The 22,121-nt window shown below is 44.1% G+C and overlaps 1 long non-coding RNA gene across 1 annotated transcript; it reads left to right on the top strand.

The window, feature by feature from the left end:
- The first annotated feature begins 3,294 nt into the window (after nucleotides 1–3,294).
- LOC110015423 (uncharacterized) lies at nucleotides 3,295–3,779 on the top strand. Its single transcript, XR_002290615.3, has 3 exons — nucleotides 3,295–3,346; nucleotides 3,426–3,543; nucleotides 3,642–3,779. It is a non-coding gene; the product is annotated as an uncharacterized LOC110015423 (long non-coding RNA).
- Nucleotides 3,780–22,121: the final 18,342 nt, after the last annotated feature.

Here is a 22,121-nt window from a genome sequence, read left to right on the forward strand (position 1 = left end):
AATTACCTTTGTAACATAAAATATGCATAAAATGTCTCATTAACGACTGGAATGCTGTGATCCAGAGTCTCTCAGAAGTAAAGCAGATGTGAAAGGGGCCTAAGAGAGGCAGAAACGAGTAACCGGAAAGGCCTAAGACAATGTCTTAAAGATTTACTTGTATATGTGTGTGTGTGTGTTTGTGTGTATGTATGTATATATATATATATATATATTAAAAAAAACGCCCCTCTCACCCTCCGCTGGTGGTTTCTCCTCCAAGCTCGGATCCTCTACCAGAGGCCTGGGAGCTTGAGGGTCCTGCGCAGTATCTTAGCTGTTCTTAGCACTGCGCTTTTCTGGACTGAGAGGTTTGAGGTCTTTCCAGGTATCTGTTGTAGCCACTCCTCCAGCTTGGGGGTTACTGCCCCGAGTACTCCAATTACCACAGGCACCACTGTCACCTTCACTTTCCATGCTTTCTCCAGTTCTTCTCTGGGTCCCTGGTATTTCTCCAGTTTCTCATGTTCCTTCTTCCTGATGTTCCCATCGCTTGGCACTGCCACATCCACCACAACGGCTTTCCTCTGTTCTTTATCCACCACTACAATGTCTGGTTGGTTCGCCATTACCATCCTATCAGTCTAGATCTGGAAGTCCCACAGGATCTTTGCCCTCTCATTCTCTACCACCTTCGGAGGTGTTTCCCCTTTTGACTTTGGGGTTTCCAGTTCATATTCTGCACACATGTTCCTGTATATTATTCCAGCTCCATGTATGCTTTACCTGCCCGCATCTCACATCCTGCAGTTATGTGCTGGATTGTTTCAGGTGCCTCTTTGCACAGCCTACACCTTGGGTCTTGTCTGGTGTGATAGATCTGAGCCTCTAACAAACTGGTGCTCAGGGCTTGTTCCTGAGCTGCCAGGATGAGCGCTTCAGTGCTGTCCTGAAGGCCAGCCCTTTCTATCCATTGGTAGGACTTCTTAATATCAGCCACATCAGTTATGGTCCGGTGGTACATCCCATGCAGGGGTTTGTCCTCCCATGAGGATCTGTCCTCCAGCACTGTATCCTCTGTTCTCCTTGCCTGAGACATTCACTGAGCACACTGTCAGTTGGGGCCTTGAGGTTGATGTACTCATGCATCTTGGATGTTTCATCCTGGATAGTGGCTTCTACGCTCACTAGTCCTCGGCCTCCTTCCTTACGGCTAGCATACAGTCTCAGGGTGCTGGATTTGGGATGGAACCCTCCATGCATGGTGACAATCTTTCGTGTTTTAACATCTGTGGTCTGTATCTCTTCCTTTGGCCATCTTATTATTCCTGCAGGGTATCTGATTACTGGCAGTGCATAGCTGTTTATTGCCCGGGTCTTATTTTTGCCATTGAGCTGGCTTCTCAGGACTTGCCTTACTCGTTGGAAGTATTTAGCTGTTGCAGCTTTCCTTGTTGCCTGCTCCAGGTTGCCATTTGCCTGCGAAATTCCAAGGTACTTTTAACTGTCCTCGATGTCTGCTATTGTTCCTTCTGGGAGTGAGACCCCTCCTGTGTGGACTACCTTGCCTCTCTTTGTCACCATCCGGCTGCATTTCTCGAGCCCGAATGACATCCCAATGTCAGTACTGTAGATCCTGGTGGTGTGGATCAGGGAGTCAATGTCACGCTTGCTCTTGCTATAGCTTGATGTCATCCATGTAGAGGAGGTGACTGATGTTGGCCCTATTCTGAGTCGGTATCCATAGCCAGTCTTGTTGATTATTTGGGTGAGGGGGTTCAGACCTATGCAGAACAGCAGTGGGGACAGAGCATCACCTTGGTAAATCCCACATTTGATGGACACTTGTGCAAGTGGCTTCCTATTGGCTTCAAGGGTGGTTTTCCACAGCTTCATTGAGTTTCCTATGAAGGCTCTTAGAGTCCTGTTGATGTTGTACAGCTCCAAGCATTCAGTGATCCATGTGTGTGGCATTGAGTCATAGGCCTTCTTGTAATCAATCCAGGCTGTGCACAGGTTGGTGTGTCGTGACTTGTAGTCTTGAGCGACTGTTCTGTCGACCAGGAGTTGGTGCTTGGCTCCTCTGGAGTCTCTACCAATGCCCTTCTGTGTGTTACTCATGAATTGATCCATGTGCCTATTTATCTTGGTTGCAATGATGCCTGACATGAGCTTCCATGTTGTGGAGAGACAGGTTATTGGCCGGTAGTTGGATGGGACTGCACCCTTTGAGGGATCCTTCTGGATCAGGATCGTTCGCCCTTGCGTTAGCCATTCGGAGTGAGTCCCATCTCTTAGCAGCTGGTTCATTTGTGCTGCCAGGTGCGGTAAGCTTCTTCTTTAGCCAGTAGGCATGTATCATGTCAGGGCCCGGTGCTGTCCAGTTCTTCATACCTGAGACTCTTTCTTGGATGTCTGCCACTGTGATGGTTACTGGATTCTGTTTAGGGAGGTTGCTATGTTCTTTTCTCAGAGAGACAAGCCACTGGGCATTGCTGTTATGTGCTGTCTCTTTATCCCATATACTTTTCCAGTACTGTTCAGTTTCTAGCCTTGGTGGGTCTGCTCGGCTGTTTTGACCCTGCCACTGAGCGTACACTTTTGCAGGTTGAGTTGCGAAGAGCCTGTTTATTCGTCTGGCTTCATTGTCTCTTGTGTACCTCTTTAGGTGGATGCTCAAGGCTAGGAGCCATTGTTTGGCAGATTCCAGTGCTTCAAGTATGGGCATCTGGCTGTATCTCTTAGGTACTTGCTTTCTCATTGTACCTCTTTGAGCCTCTGTCAGCTTACTCACATCCTTCCAAGTTGCCTTGATTTTGGCCTCTAACCATTGTTTCCATGGTGGGTACTGTTTTCTTCCATGGCATCTCAGCTAAGCATCTCAAGGATCACTGCTGCTGAAGTGTAAACCAGTTCATTGGTTTCTGTGATGGTTGTGGTAGGAATTGCCCTCAATGCTTCATTCACATTTACCAGTAGACGTTCAGGCGGTACATCACTTAATCGTTGTAGCTGTTGTCGGGGTTGCCTAGTGTTCATTGTAGACATGATTTTGTCTTTCAGGTCAGCTGCTGCCTCGCTCAGCGTAATTGTGGTTGTCTTACGCACCTGTTCTGGATCCAACGTTTTTTAGTCCCTCTCGCCCTCCAGCCATTGTTGGTTCGTCTGCTTCTCTATGGAAGAAGTCACGGATCGCTGTTGAAGCCAAGATAATGTGGCAGGATGAGTTAATTGGGCCTCCAGGTGTAGGCACTCCCATCCTGGTGCTGCTAATGAGCACCTGGCCATTTATAAAAGGGGACGGAGCTGGCTTTCGCTCATTCCTGGCTGAGACTGCCTCTCTAGGTTCCCGCAACTGTCAGTGCAGGTATTGTGGCCAGTCTTGCTGCCCTTACATTTTCCCTCTCTCTGTTTTGCTGCATTTGTGGTGTCCTTTTTGTTTTTAGTGCCGTTGATATCACCACCACATGTCACACAGCAGGTCGGCTTGTGACTGGCATAAAGGTGCATTGGGAACGGAGCGCATCGCTCCCTGTTCCTCCCAGTGATATACCACACTGACTGGTATGTTTGTGATGCGTACCTCTTCGCCCTGCAATTCCTCTGGTTGCTGAGGTAATGCCCTGCTGCCCTTCCTTCTGGTTTCTGGTTTGCCTCCACAGGGCTTTTGAGGAACCCCGCTGCTGCTTGGACCATTCACTCCACTGGTCCGACGGGTCAGCCGCTGGCAGCGGCTTCTCCTCTGCCGCCTCCCTTGTTGCCGACCATGTGAGTGCATAAGCGCTCCTGGGACTTGGAGGTCTGTTGGGGCTCGTGACCATCTACCCCTCCCTGGCTACCTGAAACAGTGACTGACTGGTGCACAAGTTTCACTTGTTTGTGTTTCTTTTATTTTTTGATTTGGTTTTCACAATGTATACCTGCATGTGGGTGGGGTATTTTTATTCTGTTTTGGTTTTTGTTGAGTACCAGCTCTGTTTGCACATGGGCTTGAGGCCCCTAGTGTCTTTATTCTGTTTTTTTGTTCTGTCTTTTAAACCTATTTATAATCTTTTAAATTTGGAACCACGTCTCCATCTGGTTGAGTTCCCATTTTTATTAGTGTGCCTGAACCGCTTGTGTTGCCACAATAACCTAAGCCAAGCGGAGCCAAGCCAAAACTCATCAAGCCAAGCCAAGCCACATTAAGCTAAGCAAAGCCAAGCCACTTTACGCCAGGATGTCAGAGTCATTAGGGGGTGTGAAACAAGAGAGGGGGTTTGGCTTGAGATCACGTCATCCTGGGCAGAAGGAAACAGAGTGAAATCAAACTGACTGAAAAATTAGGCCTAACAAGCTTGACGTGGGTTGAGTATTTTGGCAGCACACAGATACTCCTTGTGATCTGTCCAAACTAAAAAGGAATGTTCAGCCCATCCAACCAGTGGCGTCATTCTTCAAGGACCAGTTCAATGGACAATATTTCCCGGTTTCCCACGTCATAGTTACGTTCCAAGGCTGAAAGTTTGTGGGAGAAAAAGGCACATGGAAGTTTACTGTCATCAGTGCGTTGAGAGAGGACTGCCCCCACCCCAATATCTGAAGCATTAACCTTAACCACAAACCAAAGGGTAGGATCGACATGGGCTAATATCGGGGTGATAAAAAACCGATCCTTGAGGTGGTTGAAAGTATCCTCAGCCTCCTGGTACCACAGGAATGGGGTCTTGGTTGACATTAAGTTTGTCAGGGTATTAACGATGCTGCTTTAGTTACAAATGAAGTGACGATAATAGTTAGCAAAACCCAGGAAGCACTGCATATCTTCAGATTTTCGGGTAGTCAGTTGGGGCCAATCCTTAATGGCGGACTCTTTGGTTGGGACCGTATTCATACTCGCCCATTCTATAATGAAGTCCAGGAAGGACACTCTGGGAACATGAAATTCACATTTTTCAGCCTTGACAAAAAGTCAATTTTCCAGGAGTCTCTGAAAGTTCAGTGGCAGTAGGTCTCAAGAGAAGGGGAACACATGAGAGTATCATCCAGGTAAAAAAATACAAAGCTCTTCAGGAAATCTCGTAGAATGTCATTAACAAGAGCCTGAAACCCCGCTGGAGCATTGGTTAATGCAAAAGGTATGATCACATACTCAAAGTGACCCAAGGGTGTGTTGAATGTCGTCTTCCATTCATCCCCTTCCCGTACTCGCACCAGCTGATAGGCGTTACAAAGGTCTAACTCACTAAAAATCGAAGCACCTTGGAGGTATTCAAAGGCAGAGTTAAATAAGGGTAAAGGGTAATTATTTTTGACAGTGATTTTATTAAGCTGACGGTAGTCAATACATGAACAGAGTGTTTTGTCTTTTTTTTAACAAAGAAAAACCCGCTGCCAGGGGAGAGGAAGATGGTCGAATTATGGCAGCAGCCAGAGATTCTTTGATGTTCAGGTTTAGAGAGGCTGTAGAGTCAGGATGTGGACAAAGTGGCACCTGGGATCAGCTCAATAGCGCAGTCATAGAGTCTGTAAGGAGGAGCAGAAGCCTTATGTTTACTAAAGATGGCCGCGAGATCATTGTAGATTGGGGGAAAGCCGGACAAATCTGGGGGGTCTGGAGGAGGTGAAGAAATGGGCAGATCAGGATATGCAGAGCAAAGGCAGGGGGTGACATTAGGAGCTTCAGCTCATTGTGCTATTAGACTGCCAATCAATGTAAGAATTGTGTTGAAAAGAATATTTGATGCTTGCCAGAAACAAAAAGGAGAACAGGAGCAGTTTGGTGATTGATAACAGTAAGGGGATGTCCATTAGCTGCACTAACCCTCAAGGGTCTAAAGGGATGAGTTTCAATCCATTCCCAGAAAGGGAAACCATGAATTAAATCCTAGTTGGGGTGGGACTTTGAGACCCTGCACCCTTCAGTGTCCCCATTATCACCTAGGGCTCTCACTTTTGGTTTCACAGGACAGACAGCCACCCGATGTGCATTGCTGCCGCAAAAAAAAACAACATTCACCTCGTGTCCATTATCCCTGCCTTTCCTTTGGTGTTAAACGTGTTCTCCCCAGCTGCCTTGGGTCCTCCGTGGATGAGGATGGAGGCGCAGACTCATCTAATGTAAAACTTGAGAGGGGCATTACCTGGCATGACGTAGTTCTGGGAAAGATCTGCTTGGACTTGTAGTTCCGGAAGAGAGGTGCTCTCGAAGATGATTGTAAATTCTGAAATAAAGATAGATTAGAGAGTCCAGGGAGACAGGTTTGTCATAGTTCTAAGGACAGTGAAATTAAGCCACCCCCTTGTTAATTATTTTATAATTGTTTAATTTTAAAACTGTTTCAATTGTTTGTGGGTTCATGACAAATCGTGTGGTACTGTAACTAAGGCAGGTGGAAAGAGCGCCGTCAAGCATTCAATTCAATTCAATTCAATTCAATTTTATTTGTATAGCCCAAAATCGCAACAACAGTCGTCTCGATGGGCTTCGAAGTAAAACATGAACTCAAAAGGATCACGAATACAAAGAGTTCAATAGGAAAATACTAAAATGAACTAACAAACTGACTATGCTATACTGGCATCCCTGCCCTTAGACCCCCCTTCGCGGTAAGGAAATATATATATATATATATATATATATATATATATATATATATATATATATATATATATATATATATATATATATATATATATATATATATATATATATATATATATATATATATATATATATATATATATATATATATATATATATATATATATATAAGTCCAGCAGACGAGCTTCATCCAGCCGCAGCCGTGGTTGTGGGGACAGTCAAGGGCGCAAGTCGAGCCGGAGACAGGAACCACAGCCAGGTGTAGGAGCAGGAGCAGAGACGAGGTGCTCGGTCAGGTACAGAGCAGAGACGAGCCAGAGATGAGCCAGAGGCAGGATCCACAGCCAGGTGTAGGAGCGGGAGCAAAGGCGAGGTAAACGGTCAGGAACTGGAGCACGGATGAACCAACTGGAGTCTGGAAGCACTCCCACTCCCCAGGAGGGGAGAGGAAAAGAGGGACAATACATGAATCGCACTGTACCAAACAGAGGCATGGAGAACTAAATGATGAATTATGATCAAGAATAGAGGAGAGGAAGCGTAGAAGTAGAAAAGAAAAGAGGACAGAACCCCAGTGCACCATAGTTACCCCAGCTTCAACTTCTAGCAGCCTTTTAAAGGAAAAAGTTATTAAGTTTAATTTAAACAAATTAACATTAAGTTAAATAATCTCTAAATACTAACTAGTCTGACAATAAGCCTGTCCTAAGAGGAATGTTTTCAGTCTAACTTTGAATGTAGAAACTGAGTCGGCCTCTCTTACATGAGCTGGGAGTTTATTCCATAAGACAGGGGCTTGGTGACTAAACGCTCTACCTCCAACCGTACTTTTACTATTTCTAGGAACCACAAGCAGTCCTGCATTTTGCGAGCGAAGTGTTCTCATTGGATGGTAAGGGACTATGAGGTCCTTAATATAGGACGGGGCCATTCCATGCAAGGCCTTATAGGTTAACAGGAGGATCTTGAACTTGATTCTAGAATCAACTGGGAGCCAATGGAGCGAAACTAACACAGGAGTGATGTGATCTCTTCTGCTAGTTCCTGCTAACAATCTAGCTGCTGCGTTCTGAACAAGCTGGAGACTTCTTAAGGAACTCTTAGAACACGCTGCTAACAAGGAGTTACAGTAATCCAGCCTCGACGTAACAAATGCATGGATGAGTTTTTCAGCATCACTCTTAGAAAGTATATTTCTGATCTTAGCAATATTCCGCAGGTGAAAAAGGCAGTTCTACACGCCTGAGATATGTGAGCCTTAAATGATAAATCCTGGTCAAATAAAACCCCAAGGTTTCTAACTGTGGAATTAGGGGCTATACTTATGCCATCCAGGGAGACTATCTGAGCAGACAGAGCATCTCTGAGGTTTTTAGGACCAAGTATAATGACCTCAGTTTTTTCTGGGTTCAAGAGGAGGTAATTAATTGTCATCCAGGTCTTGATGTCACTGATGCAGGCGTTCAGTTTCTCTATCTGGTCATTCTGGTCAGGCTTCATGGATAAATACAACTGCGTATCGTCAGCATAACAATGAAAATTAATGCTGTGTTTCCTGATTATGTTTCCTAGGGGTAGCATATAAAGCGTAAACAGGATTGGTCCCAAGACTGAGCCCTGTGGGATTCCATAGTTGACTCGAGTGCACTGAGAGGAATGTCCATTTACATTAACGAACTGATACCTATCGGACAGATAGGATTTAAACCACTGGAGAGCAGATCCTCTGATCCCTGTGTCCTGCTCTAATCTATGGAGTATAATACTGTGGTCGATAGTGTCAAAGGCTGCACTGAGGTCCAACAGGACCAGAATAGAAAGTAGTCCCTTTTCTGAGGCCAATAACAAGTCATTAGAGACTCTAACTAGTGCAGTTTCCGTACTGTGGTGAGGTCTAAACCCCGACTGAAAGTCTTCAAAGTGGCTGTTGTCCTGTAGGTGGCAGTAAAGCTGCTTAACTACAACTCTTTCTAGGATTTTAGAAATAAAGGGGAGGTTTGATATCGGTCTATAGTTGGCCAAGATGCTAGGATCCAAACTGGGCTTTTTCAGAAGAGGTTTAACAACTGCATATTTAAAAGACTGTGGCACGTAACCCGTTTCCAGAGAGGCATTTATCATTGTTAATATGGGATCATTAATTAGGGGAAAAGTTTCTTTAAAAAGTCTAGTGGGAATTGGGTCTAACAGACACGTTGAGGATTTGGAAGACGTAATAATTGATGTTATTTCCGCTTCATCCACAGCAGTGAAGCAGTCTAATGTTACAGAGGATTCTATGGATGCCTCCATTTCTACCGCTTCAGCCTGTTCTGGGCTGATAGTAGGAATAACTTGATTTAACTTATGTCTAATATTTGAGATTTTACTATCGAAAAATGTAAGAAAATCATCAGAGCTGAGAGAAACAGGAACATGTGGTTCTACTGAGCTCTGACTGCGAGTTAATTTAGCAATAGTGCTAAAAAGAAATCTTGGGTTGTTTCCATTCTCTGATATTAAGGTTGAATAGCACTGGCTTCTAGCTCTACGCAGAGCTTTTTTATAATTTAATAGGCTATGTTTCCAGATATCCAGAGACTGCTCTGAACCGGAGCGGCGCCATTCTCTTTCCAACTTACGGGTTTCTTGTTTAAGAGAACGAGTTTCAGCGTTAAACCATGGTGCTACTCGGTTTTGTCTGACGAACTTAGGTTTCAAGTGGGCAACAACATCGAGTGTACTCCTGAGGGCTTGTAAGGCATCAATTACCAAGTGGTCATTTATACTAGGACTGATGCTACGGGAGCTGGACTCAGAGTATTTTCTCAGAATATCACTAAGTACTGGCTGAACTGTGTGTTTAAACTCAGACACAGAACGGTCAGTTAAGGTTCTTCTAAGCTGTTTCTTATTCACTGGGGCAGAAGGATGTTCCAGTGTAAACTGGAAGGTAATCAGAAAGTGATCAGAAATGATGGGGTTAAGAGGAAGGACACTCAGCTGGCTGATCTCTATACCATGGGTTAGAACAAGATCCAGCGTGTGCTTATGACAGTGAGTGGGTTCATTCACACTTTGGGTGAAACCAACATCATCTAATAAAGCTGCAAAAGCCTTTCCTAGGCAGTCACTGGGGTCATCAACATGAATATTAAAATCCCCTAATATTATAATTTGATCAGAATGTAAGACAATAGTCGATAGGAAGTCAGAAAACTCAGTTAAAAATTCTGAATATGGGCCGGGGGGGCGATAAATAATCATGAGTAAAACAGGTTTTCGAGTTTTCTTGTTTGGGTGACTTAAAGACAATATGAAGCTTTCAAATGAATTATAAGCATTTTTAACTTTAGGGCTGAGAAGTAAGCTAGACTGTGATATCACTGCCAAACCACCTCCTTTCCCTGAAATCCTGGATTTCTGATAGTTAGCATAAGTGGGGGGGGGTTGCTTCATTCAATCTAACATAGTCATCCTGTTGGAGCCAAGTTTCTGTTAAGGCTAAAAGACTAAGATTGTTATCAATGATCAACTCATTGACTAAAAGGGACTTGGAGGAAATGGATCGAATGTTTAATAAACCGCATTTAATTACATCATAATTCTGCTTGTGAGTACTGCTGTCTGTCACTTTTAAGTTTCTATGACGTGCTCGTTTCATTTGTCTTTCAGCACATAAGCTAAAGCTAGGACCTGCTTGACTTTCCCTGCATGGGTTTTGCACCAGCACTAACCCTAAGGGAGGCTCAGAGGAGCGTTCTACACTGCTGCTCTGCGCCCGGGTCTCGTCTCTGGATTGTCAGGTTAACAGACTAAGGCTAGCAGAAATGTTTCTAGAAAGAAGAGCGGCACCGTCCCGAGTGGGATGGATGCAGTCTCTCCGCATGAGACCGGGCTTCCCCCAAAACGCGCTCCAGTTATCCACAAAACCAACGCCGTTTTCTGGGCACCATCTAGAAAGCCAGCGGTTAAATGATGAAAAGCGGCTGTACATTTCATCACTGACTAAGTTCGGCAGGGGACCAGAGAAAATTACAGTGTCGGACATCGTCTTAGCCAGTTTACACACCGAAGCTACGTTTAACTTAACCACCTCTGATTGTCTCCGTCGGGCATCATTACCGCCTGCGTGAATCACGACTCGACGGAACCTGGACTTACTCTGAGCTAACATCCTAAGGTTCCCCTCGATGTCACCAACTCTGGCCCCCGGATAACATATCATGCAGAGAAGCCTAAATGAGAGGGAAAAGAAAAGAGATCTGAGGAGCGCTGAAAGTTTGTTTTTCTAGAAAGAAAAAGCACATGTATGAGCTTGCATAAGCTGTTGTACTCTGAAGAACCCGTGAATGAAACGCACAAAATGTTCAGTGGTCTGCTGTTCATTTAAAGTGTGCAACATAATGCAAAAGTTCATCTTTTATGGAGTCGGTTAACCCGTTGTAAAACACTTCCTGAAGCGCTTTAGTGTCCAAACCAGCTTCCGTGGCCAAGATGCGGAAATCAACAGAGTAATTGCCACAGAGTGTTTGTCTTGGCGTAGGCAGCATTTTCCGGGATACATTGTGATATTTCTCCGGTGTCTCAAATATATGTTTGAAGTGGCTCATAAAGTCCAGAAAAGATAACGCAAATGGCAGGAAGGCAGTTGGTCAGAGTGTACTTCTTGAGGATTGATGGTGTGGAGGAGAAGAATCCAGAAGGTCTTGATGTGGCTAGTGGCTTGGCTTGACTTATATGGTGTTTCATCGCTAGCACAAAGTGAAAGGGCGTAAAGACAACCGAGCAACTAAAACATGCAGGCTGGTGTGTGTTTTTAAAAAGGCAGCGAGCACAAAACTGAGTTGGTTGTGATTTATTTTTTTTATTTTTTCAGTCATCAATCAGCATCCAAAAATCCATCAAAGTCCTAATCTTCTGCATCTGAAATGAACAGCTGGGTTAAATTTCTATCAAACACGCCAGCTTCCCTTTCGTTATCGTCAGAGTCCGTCTCGTTGCCGTGCGGCTCCAAAAAACAGAGCAAGCAGACGCGTCAGCCCAAGTTTAAGTCCTACAGTCAAAAAGTGTGGCGTAACTTGCCCGTTGCAGCGTCCCAGTAAAAGGAGCGGAGGATGGACAGCTTTTAATTGTCATCTGCTGGAAGTGGCTGCGCTCGAGTCGATCTTCCAACACAGGCAACCTCGCCTTGTTTTTGCGGAAACTCAGCTGCTGCTGCGTCTTCTTGTCTTGTCTGAGTTGGTTTTCCAGCGTCCTGACTTGCGAACCATGGATTCTTTATTTCGAATTCTCTGGCAGCTGCAGTCCGGTTAAGTTAGAAATATCTTCACAGATTCGGACTTCCGGCCTAAATAACTCTTCTGATAAACATTCAAATGTGTCAGGAAATATCTCAGTCCTTTTGTATTAACACAGAGAGTGAATTACAAATGCATTCCTAAAGAAAAAAAATTGTTTTTTGCCTTTTAATCAGAATTGTTTGCATCAAGCTGTGAATGGAGACATCCAGCGAGCTGGCTGCCAAGGGACCGAACTGCTGCTGCTTGATTCTCATATTCCTCATTCCTCATGCTGTTCTCTTTTAGGTCCTCTTTACCGAAGTCACACAACAACACATTAGGGCCGCTCAGTACATTTTGGAGAAAATGTAAGACTTTTTTGTTCGCCTTATGGTTGCGAAAGTACTGTATATAGAAAATATGATTAAAGGCAAAGAGCAGCATGCAGCTCAAGAGCCGCCTGTTAGCCCCCCCTGCTCTGAAAAATGAAAGTCCTGCCCCACTTCCTCGCCGAATTTGACCAGCAAATTTTGGTCAATCAGATCAACCAGAAAGGTTACTGCCCCCAAGTGACAAAAACGCCCCCTTAACACTGCACGCAAATCCAGTTGAGCGCGCAAAGGGGAACTGACCGTGCAAGATCGCTGCTCAATTAGGATTGCAGGCGTGCAGTTGTAAAATGCGGGGTCGCCCGATTAGAATTGCGCCTGTGCGGTTGTAAGGTTCGCACGCTCAGTTCCTGAATACGCCCGCTCAGTTGTCTTTACGCCCTTTCACTTTAAGGCAGCGATGAAACGCCATATAAGTCAAGCCAAGCCACTTCAAACCAAGCCAAGCTTAGCCACATCAAGACCTTCTGGATTCTTCTCCTCCACACCATCAATCCTCCCCCCAGGAAGTATGGCAGTGATGAAACGCCATAGACTTAGCTTAATGTGGTTTGGCTTGGCTTCGTGTGGCTTGGCTTGGATTCATATGGCTTGGCTTTCTGTTGTAACGATCATCTATTAATTTTAGTTCTCACTACGTTTTTAAGGGGTATTTAGATTATTTAAATTGATATACTTACACAACAAATTCGACTCTTTGTAATTCAGTTTCTTTTTATGTTATAAAAACAAACAAACCAACACAAAAAAAGGTATATTAATTCTCAGTCTCTTGATTCGTTTTCTTTAAAGTTCCTGTTAAAAAAATAAAATAAATAAAGGTCCTGTTAATGTTCGTGCTGTACGTCTTCCTTTTAGAGTTCACAGTCTTTCCCACTCCTGACACGTAGGCATCCACAACGAAATGAAATCCAAACATAAGAAAGGAATCCTCTCACCCATAAGTCCAGGCGAGTCCAAACAGAAATAAATCCAAAAGGAAATTTTATGTGCAAGCATTTTGTCCCCTTTATCAAATTAATGACAGGTACCTCAGTCACAAGACTGATGTGTCCTTAATACAAAAAAAACCAGACAACACATGTTTTTCACATGCTTTACACTTTTATAGGAAATACATGAATTTGACACAGAATTAATCATAATGTCAATTAATTGATTAAATACTTTTGTGGCTACAGTGTGGCTTGGTGTGGCATGGCTTTATGTGGCTTGGCTCAGCTTTGCTCAGCTTGGCTTAGCTTGGCTTCAGCGAGGCTACAGCAGTGATCAGTGAATTCTTCCACTGAAAAGCAGCCAAAATGACAATGGCTGGAGGGCCTGGATGACTGATAAAGGTTGTCTGATTAGATGCAGAGCAGGTACGTGAGACACAATCCTCAGGCTGGTGTGCGAGGGCGGCCCCTACACCTGACACTGGTGGGGTTGCTTCATTCAGTCTAACGTAGTCATCCTGTAGGAGCCAAGTTTCTGTTAAGGCTAGTAGATCTCAATTTTTATGATTTTTGGAGTGAAATAAATGACTAAATTTACCACTCAGAAGGGAGTTTTTTGAACACTTTCAGGTTCACTGTCAAATTATTCTGTAATATAATCAAGCATATATCTTTAAAAAAAGAAAGCTGGCGTTGTATATATAGCATTGCCACAAAAACAGTTTAGATATATTAACAGCAAATTGTAAAGAAGAAAAATGATTTTTTTAAAACCAAACTACTAAGGGGTAAATTAACTAATTAAAAACGTGTAGTCTCAATGCCATATATTCACACTGATTACTTTTAGTTCTCTTTATCTTATTTTCACATAGCCACATTTCTGGGAGACACACAACCACAGATTTTCCTCTCAAAAAACACAAGATTTTTTTAACAAACATAAAACTTTGTGGGTTGACTGTTTAGACTATATTTCCTCCTGCACAAATGTCAGCTTCAGACCTTGAGGACGCGTTGCATAACTGTCCTGAGCAGCGCATTAAGACTGTTTTGATCTCCATCCCCCACTGTGAATCCTTCATGTCTTTTATTGGCTATTAGCATAGGAGGGACGTTTTCTTGTATTGGGCCAATGGAGCTGAAGAAAGCAATTACCACAGAGCCATGCTGCTGGATGGTGGGGAGGGTTGACAAAAGAAAAGGAAAGGAAAATGTTCTGGCGGTGGGGGTTGGCTGAAAGGATCAGAGAAGCAGCAGGAAGGAAATAGCTTAAGAGAAAAGTTGTGCTTTATTGAGGAGATGCAAATATGGTTGAATCCGAGTCCTTCCCATACTCCTACTGCTTCTCCCTAACCCCACATTTGCCCCTCCAAGTGGAGAATTATGGAAAATAGTGTCTTCAAATTCAGACTACACCAGCCCTTCATGATGTCATGAATAGTCACCGGTGAGCTACGTTAGCACGTGGCAGCCAGCCCTCCGAAAATACCCAACAACATTGGTTCAATAATTCTAAAAAGTCTTACAAAAACAAAAGGCTTATGGGAATAAAGCCATAAAATGAGAGAAAAGTCCAAATTTTTTGAGAATATTGTCATAAAATTATGAGAAAAGTAAAACATTTATGGGATTATAGCCATAAAATTATGAGAGAAAAATCCACATTTTACAAGAATATTATCATAAAATTATGAGAAAAAAGTCAAAATTTTACTACATGACTACCATAACATTTTAGGTAAGAAGTGACAATTTTACAACAGCATAGTCGTAAACTTATTATGTAGCCCCATCACTCAGCACTACTTTAACCCTTGTGCAATCTTAGATAACCCCACCCTTACATTGATGTGTCATTCTTACCATGACAAAGGTCGATAAAGGTGGAAAGATTTCATGTAATCCATGGACACCAGTGAAGATCAAAATCATTGAAGAAAGAAGGTTCAGCGCATTGTCTAGTGGGTCTAGATCAGTGTTTTTCAACCTTTTCTGAGCCACGGCACACTTTAACCTTGACAAAAATCCCGCGGCACACCAGCATCCAAAAAAATAGATAAATAAAAAAAAAAGAAAAAGCTCAGTCTGTATTGATCTACAGCCGCTCTGCAATCTCACATGCATTTTTGTGATAATTGTTGCAGAAAAAGCTGGAAGCTGCAGCTGTTTTTTTCTAAAAGATGTATTAAAAATTAAGTCAAAAGATTCAAAAACTGTTTGATGTGTGTTCGTTGTTTTAAGACGTTAAGAGGAGAGACTCATTAAGACAGTCACTTTACTGGATCATGGGAGATGTAGTGCCGATAATGCGCCGACCGCAGAAAGACCAGCGTCTTTGAGCTTCATGGTTTTGTTCACTTGTTCCACAGTCTGATACCAGATTCTGTGGAAAGCTACACCGCTAAAGACGAGCTTTAGCTGGTATTTTTGTTAGAACAGAGAGACTTTTTTGCGCTAAATCGAAACAAGGAAATGAATACTTTAACCACTTCTGATTGGTCAGACTGATGACATGTGATTAAGCCTTCAAGAATGATTGGTGGAGACAGTTAAAGGGGCGGGACTTTTCCTTACACAGTTATAGCTGCAGCTAAATCGCGGTATCCCGTTATTCTTATCAAAATGTCTTTAATAGAATCATAAAAACACAAAGAAAAAATAATTTTAGGATATTTCATATTCTTAACTTCTCAGTGTTTTACCAGGGCCTGTTTGGATGAACAAAGAGCTGATTTCCTGGAGATTGTAATTGCTTTTAGATCAGTTAATGAGGGCAATTTCTCACGGCACACTTGACCATCTCCCACGGCACACTAGTGTGCCGCGGCACACTGGTTGAAAAACACTGGTCTAGATGACCCAACTCCCAATGTTAAAGTGCCTAGGATAGCACAAGGGTTACAGAATAGTAACCAACCGAGACACGATGGGGGGAGTGGGTTCATTGAGCTATGGTATCACCCAATCGGGTTACCTATTTAAGTCTTAAGAGTCACAGCATCACAGAACTCAAAGTAGACAGTTAAGCTTTCCTTAAAAAATATGACACCAGAAAACCATTTAAAACTGAATACTGGTTCAACTTTAATAAAATAAAGATTTGACTCTTAAAACAAACAAAATTTAGGTCAATAGTGTAGCAACCTGGGGGTTACCCCTGCCTTCAGCCCCTAAGACTCATGGGAACACAATTGACCTCCATGCTGTTTGGCTGTTTGTGGTGTGTTTGAATAAATGGCCCGTTGATGCTGAAAAGGAGAATTTGCTACTCTGCCTACTTCTTTCTCTCTGAGACTGTCCGGGGTCGTGTGGTGTATGGGGCACAGACTGCTCTCCAATCAAGCCACTTAATTAGCAGCTCGGCTATAGTGACATACCAGCTGGGTCGTCACAATATATATTGTCTATGTACTGTTCCTCTTAAACGGAAAAGAAAGGACTTGAGACCATTGAAATTTCAAACCTAACTGAACTCTCAAACTGGTTTCAAAAGTTCTTATTCACAAATATCACACCCTATTCACCACATCATTAAAAATAACAAACTGGGCCCATACTCTCTCACTCATTCACACAGTTAGTTACCCCCAGGGGAAAAAACTTGCTACAGGCCTGAAAAAAATAACAACTTCATAGCCTCCAGTTGCAGAGATGTCCAGAGTTATCCGAGCAGCTTTAGCCATAGCTATGCCATTACACAGCACCTGCCGTCCGTCGCGGGAGAAATCCAACGGGCTCCAGCGCTGCAGCTCCGCTCCATGGGCTCCGGGACACGCTAAAGCCAGAAACTCCAAAACGGGAACTTTCAGTCACCTTTTTTGTCACGGGAATTCACTCTCAGGTTTGCCTCATGACTTTCTCAGTAGAAAGTTTCCTTTTTCCCCGTCTTTTCCTTCACCTCCCGCACGCTTCCACCTCCAGAACCATCTCTCCCCCTTTTTGGGATCCACTCCTCCAGCCAATCAGCTTAGTCCAAATGAAAACCAAAGAACCCTCGGCAGAACACTCGGCATTTCTTCAAAATAAAATATAGTCCTGCGAGATGTTGATGTTGATGTTACACAATCAACATTGATCGATAAACAACAATAAAAATTGTTATTTAAAATCAACCCATATCCTTCTTGTTATATCTGTGTCATCACCCAGACGTATTCAAACTTATTCCTTATATTATAAGTCTGTAATATCAATATTAATACTAATGTTGATCACTTATGAGATTAACTTATTTAATTCTCTCTTTTTTCTTCTTTTCGGGGCTACACTTACCCCCTTCTAAAATGTTTGATGTCCCAATCAAACAGTAAAGTCCAGCTAACCTAAAAACAGTTCCGAGTGTAAGCTGAATAATGCAAACACATTAGGAACACAACGCCATTGGATGAATAGAATAGAATGCCTTTATTGTCACTATACACATGTACAATTCGTATCACACGTGCATACAGTGAAATGAGAGCCGATCATTGTTCAGTGCCGACATGCATGAGAAAAGGAATTTCACATGTACAATTCACAAAAGTACAAAAATGTACAATAACAAAATGTAGTTAATTAAGTTTTACTTTCCACAGTGAGGTAGGTATTGTACTAGCTATGCCCATGATAGCAGAGAATCATTGCACATAATGAGATGATACTGCACATCCTGAAATGGTATTGCACATACTAAGATGCACATAATGAGAGAGAGACGAAAGAGAGAGAGAGACATGTGTGTGTGTGTGTGTGTGTGTATGGGTGCGTGCGTGTAGAGCTGTCAGTGTCAGTGCATGTGTGAGTTCAGGATGGTCATGGCTTTGGGGAAAAAACTGCTCTTAAGGCGGTTTGTCCTTGATCTGATGCACCCGTAGCGCCTTCCCGAGGGCAACAGGTCAAACAGTGTAGAGCCAGGGTGGGTCTTTTATGATCTTTCCAGCTCTGCTAAGACCGCGGGAGGAGTAGATGTCCGACAGGGAGGGGAGAGGGGAGCCGATGATCCTCTTAGCTGCTTTGACTACCCTCTGCAATCTCTCCCTGTCCGCCATGGTGCAGCTGCCATACCACGTTTTAATGCAGTACGTCAGAAGGCTTTCAATGGACGTACGGTAGAAGGTTGTCAGCAGGTTGGGGTCCAGATTGTGCTTTCTGAGGAGACTCCACAGAAAGTAGAGTCTCTGCTGGGCCTTCTTGATGACCTCTGTAATGTTTTCTGTCCACGAGATGTTGTTGGAAAATACGACTCCCAGAAACCGGAAGGTGTGGACCCTCTCCACACGCTCTCCATTGATGTAGAGGGGAGCTGGGTAGGTGTTGTGCTTCCTGAAGTCCACGATGATTTCTTTGTTTTTTTTGGTGTTCAGAGCTAAGTTATGTCTGAGCTAAGTTATGTCAAGCTGCCAGCTTCAGGACCTCCTCCCTGTAGGCTGTTCTCGTCTCCCCTGGAAATGAGTCAGATGACTGTGGTGTCATCAGCAAACTTCACGATGAGGTTGCTGTCGTGCTGCGGACTGCAGTCGTGGGTGTAGAGGCAGTACAGGAGTGGGCTCAGCACACAGCCCAGTGGGGAGGCAGTGCTTAGTGTGCGTGTAGGGGAGAGGTGGGGTCCCAGCCTCACAGCCTGGGGCCGGTCAGTGAGGAAGTCACATGTGAGGGGGGGGCAGGCCTAAAGTGTCCTGTCCAATATTTTTGTTCAACCCATGGAATAAAAGCTGAAAGTCTGCACTTCAATGGCATCTGATTTGTTTCATTTAAAATTCACTGTGGTAATGGACAGAAACAAAATTAGAAAGAATGTGTCTCTGTCCAAATATTTATGGTCCTGACTGTAGCTCAGCGGATTGTTGTCAGTCCTCACCACAAACTGTGCCCCGTGCAAATGATTGTGGAATTTGTCCACCACCGCCCACTTCAATGCCAAGAATTCGAGCTGGTGCACTGGGTAATTCCGTTCAGCCAAACTGAGCTTCATACTGGCAAAAGCAACTGGTCTTAACCCTTCAGGGTGCTCCTGGTTCAATACTTCCCCCAAACCTTGAAAGCTGGCAGCCACGTGCAGCACATACGGCTTGGAGAGATCAGCGAATGCCAAAACCGACACATTTGTTAAGCACTACAGAATCTGCTGAAAAGCCTCTGTACAAGGTTCATCCCACCTCTCCCCAAAGGGTTTATGAACCTTATGGTAAACCTTCACCGGTGTTTTCCCAGATTTGTTTTTTTTCTGGGTTGGCTGGGAACCTTTACACAACTCTGTCAGTGGCCGGACAATAATGGAGTAGCCTTTAATAAAGCGATGGTAATACCCATAGAATCCTAAAAAGGACTGCAATGAAGGGAGATCGGTGGGCTGCTTCCATTTAGCCACAGCTTCCACTTTGGCTGGAACTATGGCGATGCCCTTTTCAGAGATATGTCCTACATAGGTGACTTGGGGACGACAAAATTGGCATAAATCTGGAGACAGCTTAAGGCCAGTCTCTTCCAGATGGTCAGTAACTTTGAGGAGCCTTTGTTCATGTTCCTCAAGGGTTTTGCCAAATACAATCAAATCATCCAGATACACAATGACTTCCAGCATGTGCATATCTCCTACTGCTTTTTCCATAAGTCGCTGAAACGTTGAAGGAGCTCCAGTTATCCCTTAGGACATTCTTTCAAATTGATAAAACCCAAGTGGACATATGAAAGCAGTCTTCTCTTTGTCATTTTCTGCCATGGGTATTTGGTAATACCCGTTCTGCAAATCAAGCACAGAAAACTTCTTGCTTCTGGATAGACAATTCAATGCGTCGTCAATCCGTGGCACCGTGTACTGATCAGGTACCGTCCTGAGATTCAGCGTTTGGTAGTCCACACACATGCACAGCTGTCCACTTTTCTTCAACGCTAAAACAATCGTTGACACAAATGGACTTCTGGATTCCTTTATTATGCCTGCTGCCAAAAGCCCTTGCAGATGGCGGCTAGATCAGCCGGTGCTATGCGACAAGACTGTTCTCTGAATGGGGTTTCATCTTTCACTCTTATAAAATGTTCCACACCTGTAGCCAAACCCACATCCCATCATCATCCCATTATCAGTTGTAAAGACATTTGAGCGTTCAGAAAGCTTCTGTCTTAGTCTACCTTTCCATTCATTTGGAATCGGTGAGTCACCAAAGTCAAACCTGGGTTAACCTGGCCGGAGGTACAGGGTTTTGAGCTCGGGACTTCAGTCACTGTGTCAGCCACACACAGCTGTGCCAGCACAGTGCCTATAAGAATAGAAGTGTCTTTTAGGGACTCATTGCGTAACAAGACAAGAAATTTGTCTTTATCCAGCTTCTTGGAAAATAATACAGTTGGCTGCACCTACACCCCTGGAGGGAGGGGTGGGGAAGACGCCTGTTTAGTTATTAAAACGGTGTCTCCCACCTTGTACCTCTCTGTGACCTTACAGACAGCTATCTGGTCCTTACCTGCTGGAATAACCAGCGGACCTTGTCCCACCCACTTTACTTCCGCCACAGGGTTGTAACTCACCTTGGCTTGAAGCGGATATAATGCATCTTGGTCTTTTAACTTTTTGCTCTGTTACACCAATGCTTGCTGTGCTAACATTATGTGACATCTCAGTTTTACACTTTGCAGGTGATGGCCATACTCTGGAAACATTGGTGTCTATCAACATTGGTAGTGTATCTGTACACCGTTGGTCAGGGAAAACTAGGGTCAGAACCTGAAAAGGCCCTTCCCCTCCATTGCGTCTTTTCAAAAAACTCCAACTCCACTTGGATGTTGCCTTCAAATGGATAACTACTCTCCGACACGCTTAGTCCCCAAATGGCTAGTCCAGACAAGCACCACTGGTTTACTCCACACTGAGACTTTGCATCACAACTAAAACGAGGAATACTCCAATTAACATCTAGGACCGCATCCAGTACTCACTTCCTCCTCCACTGGGACTCACACTCCTCTGTCATCCCAAGATGCCATCACAGATTCTTCCACCAGCTACAGAACACTTCCCCTGAATAACTGTTCCGGCATCTGGATCGGTTTTTGTTCTCCGTTTACATGACAGAATGAACTGGCCAATCACAAGACCCAGCTGACCTGGAAGGTTTCCGAGACACCGTGAATTTGTGAACTTCCGCCTCCAGGAAAAGGTCCGCCTGTAACCGGACCACTTCTTCTGAGAGGTGGAGGCCTGTGGCGGTTTCCTTCTGAATTGTCAACTGATCTGTCAACAAGCACCAAGGTATTATCAGACTCATCACAGTAAAATTACTTTAATTGTTAATTCTATCAGAGGGAGAGCTATGCAGTAGACTCAAGCTTATTTATCCTCCCATCCGATTTCCCTCTTACCTTTTGATCACTTTCTAGCAGAGTTCAAACTAGTTCTCGACCAGCCTCGTAAGGAGGACAAGGCTACCTGGCGTTTGCTTAGTCTCAAACAAGAAACCATTCAGTGAGTAATCATGTTATTGATTTCCGCATACTGGCAGTCAAAGCAGGATGGCCAGATAAGGCCTTAAAATGGGTTTTCTACCAGTCCCTAAATGAAGCCATCAAAGACCATCTATGCTCACAACCAGAAGCTCACACATTCAAAGACATGATGTCAGCGTCCCTTTGTTCCGATATCCACCTTGAAGAAAGACTAGCAGAAAGAACCTGCTCAGTACGTAAGCAGGCATGCAATTCCAGTCGACATTTTTCTATGCCAAACTCTCCACCTCCTTCCCCAGTACAGCAATCATTACGGAGGAACATTGATGTACCCAGGCAGATTGGACATTCCAGTGGCTCAGGAGGTTGAGCAGGTCGTCCAATGATCGAAGGGTTGGCTGTTCGATGCCCGCTCCCCCCAGTCAACTGCCACTGTGTCTTTGGGCAAGACACTTCACCGTCCCTGCCTCCAGTGTGGCTCCACTGGTGTGTGAATGATTATGAATGTCCCGGTGATGGTTAGAGGGACCGTGGGCGCGAACTGGCAGC

Source organism: Oryzias latipes, chromosome 8 (assembly GCF_053564925.1).
Source record: "Oryzias latipes strain Hd-rR chromosome 8, Olatipes_Hd-rR_3.1".
In the NCBI taxonomy this organism is placed as follows: Eukaryota; Metazoa; Chordata; class Actinopteri; order Beloniformes; family Adrianichthyidae; genus Oryzias; species Oryzias latipes.